At 39.0% G+C, this 9,081-nt stretch overlaps 1 long non-coding RNA gene and 2 pseudogenes across 1 annotated transcript in view; 2 read left to right on the top strand and 1 right to left on the bottom strand.

The window, feature by feature from the left end:
- The window catches only part of LOC115071758, a 14,074-nt gene that overhangs the window by 2,560 nt on the left and 2,433 nt on the right, over positions 1-9,081 (top strand). The window lies entirely within an intron of this gene.
- Positions 181-331, bottom strand: LOC115071759 (annotated as a pseudogene).
- Positions 2,208-2,358, top strand: LOC115071760 (annotated as a pseudogene).

The raw sequence follows: 9,081 nt of genomic DNA, 5'->3' as shown, positions 1-9,081 counted from the left end.
GACAGTACTTCTGTATTCATGAACTCACAGCAGCTGTTTGTCTGGTCAAACCCTGCACAAGATCAAGCTAGTCAAAATTCCAGCATGAATGGGGGAAGGGATGATGAGACCACCCCTACCTGAGGAGCTATTTTAACTGATGGCTGTTGAGGGAGGGAGAGTCAATTTTTATTTTCAGGGAAGAGCACAAACGGCACTACCACAAATTATGCAGTCGAGTTTCCCACATTTGGGGAAATTGCAGGGGTCAGCACATTCGAAGTGCAATGGATAAACCTCCCCTGGGAAAAGCACCTTCATGATCATGGTATCTCCCCTGCCAGGTAAGTATGGAAAGTCAGTTTTATTCAGGGTTATGGCATCATGGTTGCCCACACTCCAGTGAGTGACCCTGTACTCATGTGCATACCGAGCAACACTAACTGGATTCAGCGGGTTATAAAAAATAAAGGGGAAGGGACATAAAGTTAAGAGGGAGATGCAGTGGAGGGTGGTCTGGAAGGAACTGGATGGCAGAATTTGGGTGAAGATAATCAAAAATACATTGTATACATGTATGAAATTCTCAAAGAATAAATAAAAAACATTTTTATAAAGGCTTAGTGTGGCTGTTCATGCACTTTTTTTTCCTAGCACAGTGGGAGATGACAGGATTTCTGGGGCTTGCTGGCTGCCAACCCAGCTCCAACTTCAGTGAAAAAGCCTGTCTCAAAAGGATAAGCTAAAGAATGATAGAACAGGATACCTGTCATGCTCCTCTGGACTCTGCACACATGCACACCATATTCACATACACACACATATACATAGAAGAAAAGTTTTTAAAAAGACACTAACTTATAAAAGTTACTTGTTTCTAAACACTACCTATATGTGTAGTTTAAAATAAAGTATTAGGGGACATGTTTATGTTTAACATCTGAAGATTGTACTAAATTCTATTAAAGGTCCAGTCCACGAATAATGACTCTTTAAATATTTATTTCCCTTTGCACCCTAATTTACACATAATATATTTGTTGATTTCATAGTTTATTGCTGCTGTAAATCTATTGGTATGAGGAAAAATGAGGAAAAAATTAAAATGGACTTTTAAGCTATATGAAAGTGGTTCAATTGACAAGAAGGACCTAATTTAGCTTATCTTTTGGGTTACTGAATGAACATCACATTAGCAATTCTTCTTAGTGCTCTCCATCCCAAAGTCCACAAATTTAGCAGTTAAGAACTAAGAACTAAAGTATTTGTGAGCTAAACTTTCTGGAAGGGGAACTAAAGTCTTTCTAATAGCAGAAGGACTCAGATATTTTTCATCATGATGGATCATTTGTACTTTTACTGCCCCCCAACACCATTATCCCCAAAGGAGTTAGGGATATTTTCAGAGTATGATGTAAGCTTCTTCCCAAAATAAGAAAGTAACTAAGTATAAGAACTAAAGTATTTGTGAGCTAAACTTTCTGGAAGGGGAACTAAAGTCTTTCTAATAGCAGAAGGACTCAGATATTTTTCATCATGATGGATCATTTGTACTTTTACTGCCCCCCAACACCATTATCCCCAAAGGAGTTAGGGATATTTTCAGAGTATGATGTAAGCTTCTTCCCAAAATAAGAAAGTAACTAAGTAGGACATTGTACCCAAATGAAAATAGAGGCATAACAAGCATTTTAGCTGCAAAAGCACTGAATTGGTAAAATGAAATCAGAAAGAATTGAATCAAATGTCTTAGAAATCAACTGGCTCAAATTTATCCTTCTTACATGAAAGAGTTGCATTATAAACAAAATGTAGTGTAGTAGAAAAATCAACAAAAATGCAAATAAATAGTAGAATTATAATTGCAGTCAAATATTTCAATGAATGGTCAAAGCAGATAAAAATTTGAAGCTAGGTCAGTCAATATAAAGTTAACTAGTACAAATAGAATTTAGAGACCTGATAATGCTTGTGTTGATACCTCTTTAATCTCACAGGGGTCATTTAGCACCACCAACAAAAAGTATGCACTGAGGTGACCTTTATAGTACAACGATGTACATGTCTGAAGAGTCATAATCAACTTCATTGCTTTATATGCAAACTTAAAAAAATAGTAAAACGATGCACTTTGCAATTGAACTTTGTAAACATTAGAACTCAAAGGTCCTGCCTTATCTCACATATTCTGACACAAAATAAAGAATCTGAAATATTTGATAAATTCCATACTTACTTGGCAGGGGAGATACCATGATCATGAAGGTGCTTTTCCCAGGGGAGGTTTATCCATTGCACTTCGAATGTGCTGACCCCTGCAATTTCCCCAAATGTGGGAAACTCGACTGCATAATTTGTGGTAGTGCCGTTTGTGCTCTTCCCTGAAAATAAAAATTGACTCTCCCTCCCTCAACAGCCATCAGTTAAAATAGCTCCTCAGGTAGGGGTGGTCTCATCATCCCTTCCCCCATTCATGCTGGAATTTTGACTAGCTTGATCTTGTGCAGGGTTTGACCAGACAAACAGCTGCTGTGAGTTCATGAATACAGAAGTACTGTCATGTCCAGAAGACATTGATTTACAGCAGTTCTCCCTAAACTCTCTTAGTCTTTCTGTTTCCTCTTCTGTGACATTCCCTAAACCTTGGCAGGAAGGAATGTGATGTAGATGTAGCGTTTAGGACTGAACACTCCATTATCACTTATTCTCTGAACTTTGATCCAGCTGTGAGTCTCTTTATTGAACCTGGTTCATTGCCATCCACCACACAAAGGTGTTTCTCTGATGATGACTGAGTGCTCCGCTGGTCTCTGGGCATAAAGGTCATATTTAGAGGGTTGTTTGGTTCTATGTCCATTTAGCTAAAGAATAGTATTAGGTTCTCCCCTAGGGTCTATGACCCCCTAGCCATGGGTTCTTGGCTAGGTTTTCTCTACTAGACATGCTTTCTCTATAGTTCTGGGGTCTGAATTCAGGTCCTCATGCTTGCACAGTATGTTCTCTTACCCACTGAACCATCTCTCCAGTCCCCTGTAAAGTCCCCTTAAATGGGTATTTTCAGGTCAGTTTTAAATTCACAGCAAAATTAAACAGAAGGCACAGAAATTTCCCATTCACTTTTGTCCCATGTGTGTATAGTCTCCTATTGTATCAGCACCCTCATCGGAGTAGCACATTTATTACAACGGATGAATCTGCATCCACCCAAAGTTCATGTCAGGGTTAATCCCTGGGGTTGTGCATTCTGTGGGTTTGGCAAATGTATAATGATACATCTTGATTTTAAAATATGGCACAGAGTAGTTTTAGTGAGCTAAAGATCTTCTGTGTTTAACTATTAAGTCCTCCTTAAACCTGGCTTTGCCTTTTCTAGGGTGTCATGATTGGATGCATACAGGACTCCATTTGAGAGCAGTTTCTTTTGCTTCAAAATATGTATTTATATTTATTCAATGGCTTTCCACAGTTTGATAGTTTCTTTCTTTTTTAGCTCTTCATATTGTTTTTAATTTTTAAATTTTAAGTATTAATTTTTTTGCTTAACATATAAAACATCTGGTTTCATTATGATATCTTCATAAGGTATATCATTTAGTCCCCATTATTGTCTCCTCTAAGACACAATTAAAATGTAAATAAAGCATACAAGTCAAAGAATTCCACCAAGATATTACTCAGAGAAGATTTCTTGGAAATTTGGTAATCTGTATTAAAAGGCTAAAAGGTGTCTTCATTTAGATTAAGATTGCCTCATTAACATTACTTAATTCTCCTCATGAAGAATTATGATTAAGAATAAAATCTCCCTGACTCACATCATTGAATCACTTAAAAAAGCAAAGATACTTGTGTTCTGTCAGATTTTTTAATGTAGGCACTTAGAGCTGTAAATTTTCCTCTAAGGACTGCTTTGAAAGTGCCCCAGAGGTTTTGTTGTGTTGTATTGTCCTTTACATTTAGTTCCAGGAATACTTTTATTTCTTTCTTAATTTCTCCTTTGACCCATTCATCATTCAGGAGTGTGTTCTTTAATCTCCATGTGTTCGTCTATTTACTAGGGTTTCTTCCTATGTTGATTTTAAGCTGTATTGCACTGTGGTTTGTTAGAATGCATGGAAATATTTCTCTTTTTTTTTTTTGTATTTCTTGAGGCTTGTTTTCTGCCCCAGTATGTGGGTGATTTGGGAGAAAGTTCCATGGAGTGCTGAATAGAGAGTATATTCTTTACTGATTGGGTGAAACATTTGGTAGATGTCTATTAGGTCCATTTGATGTATAGAATTGTTTAATTCAGATGTCTCTCTGTTTATTCTGCCCAGTTGACTTATCTAATGGAGGAAGTGGGGTACTGAAGTCCCCTACTATTAATGAGTTGGGGTTAATCTGGGTCTTAAAGTCCTTTAGCACTGTTTTTACAACATTGGGTGCAGCAGAGTTTGGTGCATATATGTTCATGATTGTAATATCTTCTTGGTCAATTGTTCCTTTGATCAGAATGAAGTGGCCCTCTTTATCTCTTCTGATTAGTTTTAGTTTGAAGTCTATTTTGTCAGATATTAGAATTGTAACTCCTTTTTTCTTAGTATCATTTCCTTGGAATATTTTTTTCCATCCTTTCACCTTAACGTAGTACTGTCCTTGAAAGTAAAATGGGTTTCTTGCATACAACAAAAAGATGGGTTTTGTTTCTTAATTCGTTCAACTAGTCTATGTCTTTTGACTGGGGAGTTCAGTCCACTGATATTTAAAGTTATTAATGAAAAGTATGTATTGATACCTGTCGTTTTGATTTGCATTCTTGGTGTAACTGTGTGCTTCCACAGTTATAACTTCATTAAGTTTCTTTCTGTTACCCCTTAGGTATAGTTGTTCCTTTCTTCTGCTCTTTGTATTCCTTCAAGAACTCTCTGAAAGGCTGGTTTTGTGGACATGATTTCTTTCAGCCTATTTATGTCGTGGAAGATTTTTCTTTCCCCTTTGACTATAATATACATTCTGGCTGGGTAAAGTAATCTGGGTTGGAATCTGTGGTCATTTAGAACTGGGAATACTTTGGTTCAGGCTTTTCTGGCTTTCATAGTTTGCACTGAAAGGTCAGCTGTAATCCTAATGGGTTTTCCTTTATATGTGACTTGTTTTTCTTTTGCAGCTTTCAGTATTCTCTCTTTGTTCAGTATGTTTAGCGTTTTTACTATGATGTACCATGGGAAGTTTCTTTTCTGGTCCTGTCTACTTGGTGTTCTATGTGCTTCTTGTATTTGTATGGGCATGTCTCTCTTTAATTTTGGGAAATTTTCTTCTACCACTCTGTTGAAGATCTGGCCCATACCATAATCCTGAGATTCTTCTCCTTTCTTTCTGCCTATGATGCATAAGTTTGGTCTTTTTATGTTGTCACACAGTTCCTGCATATTCCATTTCTGTGTTTTCTTAAATTTTTCATAATCTTTTATTGAGTGGTCTAATTTGTCAACTTTATCTTACAGGTTTGATATTCTGTTTTTCATTTTATTCATCCTTTTGGTGAGGCTTTCTCCTGTCATTTGTAATTGGCTTATTGAGCATTTCACTTCCTTTTTCATTTCAGCCTGAGTGTTCATCAATGTTTCTAATTCTTTTCTGAATTCATTCAGATGTTTATCCATATCTTCTTTCAGTTCTTTGATTTCTTTGTGTGTTCTTTAATTTCATTGACTTCTTTTATCATGTTTATAACTTCCATGTCCTGTGTTATCTCTAGGGGGTTCTCATTGTACTCCTCTACAGAACTGTTGGTACTTGGTGGGGATATACTATTTGGGTTTTTCATGTTACTTTATTTTCTCTGTGGTTTTGACATGTGGATTTCTTTTGTTGTTTCTGATTCTTGTGTGAGACTCAAGCCCTCCTTTGTTGAGTTTAGGTCTGCTTCTGTTTGTAAACTATGTGCCTTTGTAGTTTACTTTTTGGGCATGAAAATCTGGTTGGTCTAGGCTTCTGGTTCTCTCTTTTGATTTTATATTGGAGGGACCAGATGGCTCTAGTCCTACTGTTCAGGAGTTCCAACAGAGGCCCAAGTCAGATGACGATCAGATGCTCTGAGGCTTCCTCCTAAAGTCTGGATGCCTCTGGTCAGCAGGCACAGTACAATTTGGGAGTTTTGCTAAGTAGAGGTAGGATTTTGGACTCTTGGGCAGTCAGAAAAGGATGCTGCCTTAGGAATTACAGGTAGGTTGTGGGGTAGGACAGCCAGGGATGAAGGCTGGTCTCAGGTGTTCAAAGGAAAGGTGGGGGAGGGGACAGGCTTTGAGGGCTCCAGGGGACTAGTCTGAGGAATTGGATTGGGCTGGGTCCAAAGGAACAGGAAGCAGTGGAGAATCTGGGCCAAGAGAGTAGTCCAGAGGTCTGGGTTGCCAAGAGAAGAAATGGACCAGTGCCCATGCTAGGAGGGGAGATGGGATATGAGAGCTGGGAAGGTGGATGAGGTTGTGGGAGCCAAGGCACAGTGGGCAGGGTCAAACTTACCTGGGAATGACTGTGGCCTCAGGAATCCCAGGCAGATTTGGGGGTGGGACAGCCAGGGATGAAGGCTGCTCCTAGGTGTGAAATGGAGAGGTGGGGGTGGAGACAGGCTTTGAGGGCTCCCAGGGACTACACTGTGGAATTGGGTTGGTTTGGGTGCAAAATATCAGGAAGCGGTGAGAAGTCTGGGCCAAGAAGGTAGCCCAGAGGCCTGGGTGCCAAGAGAAGAAGTGAGCCAGTGCCCACACTAGGATGTGAGATGGGATGTGGGAGGTTGAATGAGGTTGTAGGAGTTGGGTCTATAAACATTTTATATGTACAAGGACAAGTGAAATAAAAAGCCATAGGAGGTCAAATAATAATATATTTTGTATTATTCTAAATTTTTATATATCTAGTAAGCTTGTTTAAATGGAATTTGGCTAAGACATTTCAGAGTTTAGAAGGAAAAACTATACTGCAGTGTATACAGATTTTCAAAGGAGATACACTTTAATCCCAATTCAGGAGTATAAAATTGTCAAAAGAAGGTATTTTTGCTCTCTATCACTGAGACAGAATGCAGGAGAAAAAATTATTTTTTAAATTTTATTTATTATTTTTATTTTATGTGTATGCATGTATTGCCTGCATGTAGGTAAGTGCACCCGTGTCGTGCAATGCCTGCAAAGGACAGAAGAGGCTGTCGGACCCCTGGAACTGGAGTTACAGACTGTTGTCAGCTGCCATGTGGGTGCTAGAATTCAAACCCTGGTCTTCTGCAAGAACAGTCAGTGTTCTTAACTGCTGAGCCATCTCTCCAGCCCCTGCAGAAGAACAAATTATAATGAGGGAAGGCTTATTTGGGTTCAAGGTTTTAAATTGGGGAGAGGACATACATCTTCCTTTGAAAGTGGCTGGAAAATGTCATTTTCCCTAGGTCTCCTGACAATTTTATGATGAAAATATGACAGAAGAATACAAGAGAAATTTAATATCTTTCTAAGACATACACCCACCCCTCACACACACCTACACACACACACACGCACACACACACACACACACACACACACACATATATGTCTTGCCCATCTATCATCCTATCATGGTTGGTTAGCTTCATTGATTACTTTCGGGCCTGTCAAGTCAGAGCATCATGGTGTATTCATGGCAGAAGAAAGCTGCCCACTCATAGCAGCCAGAAGATAAATAAAGAAGTAGCCTGTCCCAGTTACTTTCTATTGCTGTGATAAAAACAGACCAAAACCAATTTAAAGAGGAAAGGGCTTATTTCAGCTTACTACTTCCAGGTCATAACCCATCAATGAGTAAAGTCAGGGCAGGAATTCAAAGCAGGACAGGAACCTGGAAGCGGAAGCTGAAGTAGAGACCATAGAGGGTGCTACTTACTTACCTGCTCCTCTGGCCTGTGCTCAGCCTACTTTCTTATACAACCAAGGACCACCTGCCCAGGGGTGGCATCACCTACAGTGGGTTGGGCCCTCCCACATCACTCATCAATCAAAAAAATGCCCCACAGATGTAGGCATAGGCCAGTCCAACAGAGGAAATTCCTCAACTGAGGGTCCCCCCTGCAACCAGGTGTGCCAGGGTGACAACAGAGCTGTTCAGCACAGATCCCAAATATCTTCCTCCTGAGAATGCCTCTAATGTTCTAACTTCTTTCCACTAGATCCCACCTCTTAAAAGTTCCATCAGCTGTTAATTACACCACAGTCTGGGGACCAAGCCTTTGACACATGGGTCTTTGGAGCATATTCCAGATTCAAACTGCTGCAGAGTGGTTTTTGAGAAAGGTTTTTGAGAAGTCTTGGGATAGGATCAAAACCAATAACACAGTATTAAAGGAAGTCATTGAGATGTAAATGTAACAAGCAGTTCAGAAGAACACTATGTTTGAATATTTGAGTCGTGTATGAGAAGTCTAAGGAAGCAGACCATGACAGGAAAGCAGAGGGTGTCACATATAAAACACCTAAATTCCTAGCATTTGTTGTAACAAAGGATGCTGGATTTTCTTGGATTCAGAATTGATCTCTGTAAGAGCCAGCTGGCCTTAGTTGTCTAAGATCTCTAGCCAGTCCACCGGGGGCAGGGGGCGGGGGGAATAAGGAATCTCAGGACCTGAGAAAATAAAGCCAAGAGTGATATGTTATCATTGTTCATAATTATTAATCTTGGAATCAAAGTTAGTAATGGTTTGAAAGGTAGTTTTTTTTACTGTGTCCTCTGAAATATGTTGCCAGCAACTTTTCTAAAGATCCCTTCCTATTCAATCAAGGAAGTTATATCTAAATTCCCACATGAGCAATCCTATTTCATTTCCTTATGGGTTTCTGTGTCAAATCTGTGTTGTTTAATCTAATAGCCTTGGGAAGAGGAGCTACATCTTCCTGTGAAAGTGGCTGGAAAATGTCATTTACCCTAGATTTCCTAACAATTTTATGATGAAAAGGTACCAGCAGAATGCAAGAGAAATTTAATGTCCTTCTAAGACAGATAGATGATAGCTAGATGATAGATTGATGATAGATGATAGATAGATAGATAGATAATAGATACAATGGAAGATAGATGATAGATAAAAAGGAAGATAGA

This window comes from Nannospalax galili, unplaced genomic scaffold, assembly GCF_000622305.1.
Source record: "Nannospalax galili isolate Female #2095 unplaced genomic scaffold, S.galili_v1.0 scaffold261, whole genome shotgun sequence".
Classification (NCBI taxonomy): Eukaryota; Metazoa; Chordata; class Mammalia; order Rodentia; family Spalacidae; genus Nannospalax; species Nannospalax galili.
Note: the sequence above shows the minus strand (reverse complement) of the source record. Positions and strands in the feature narration are given on the sequence as shown.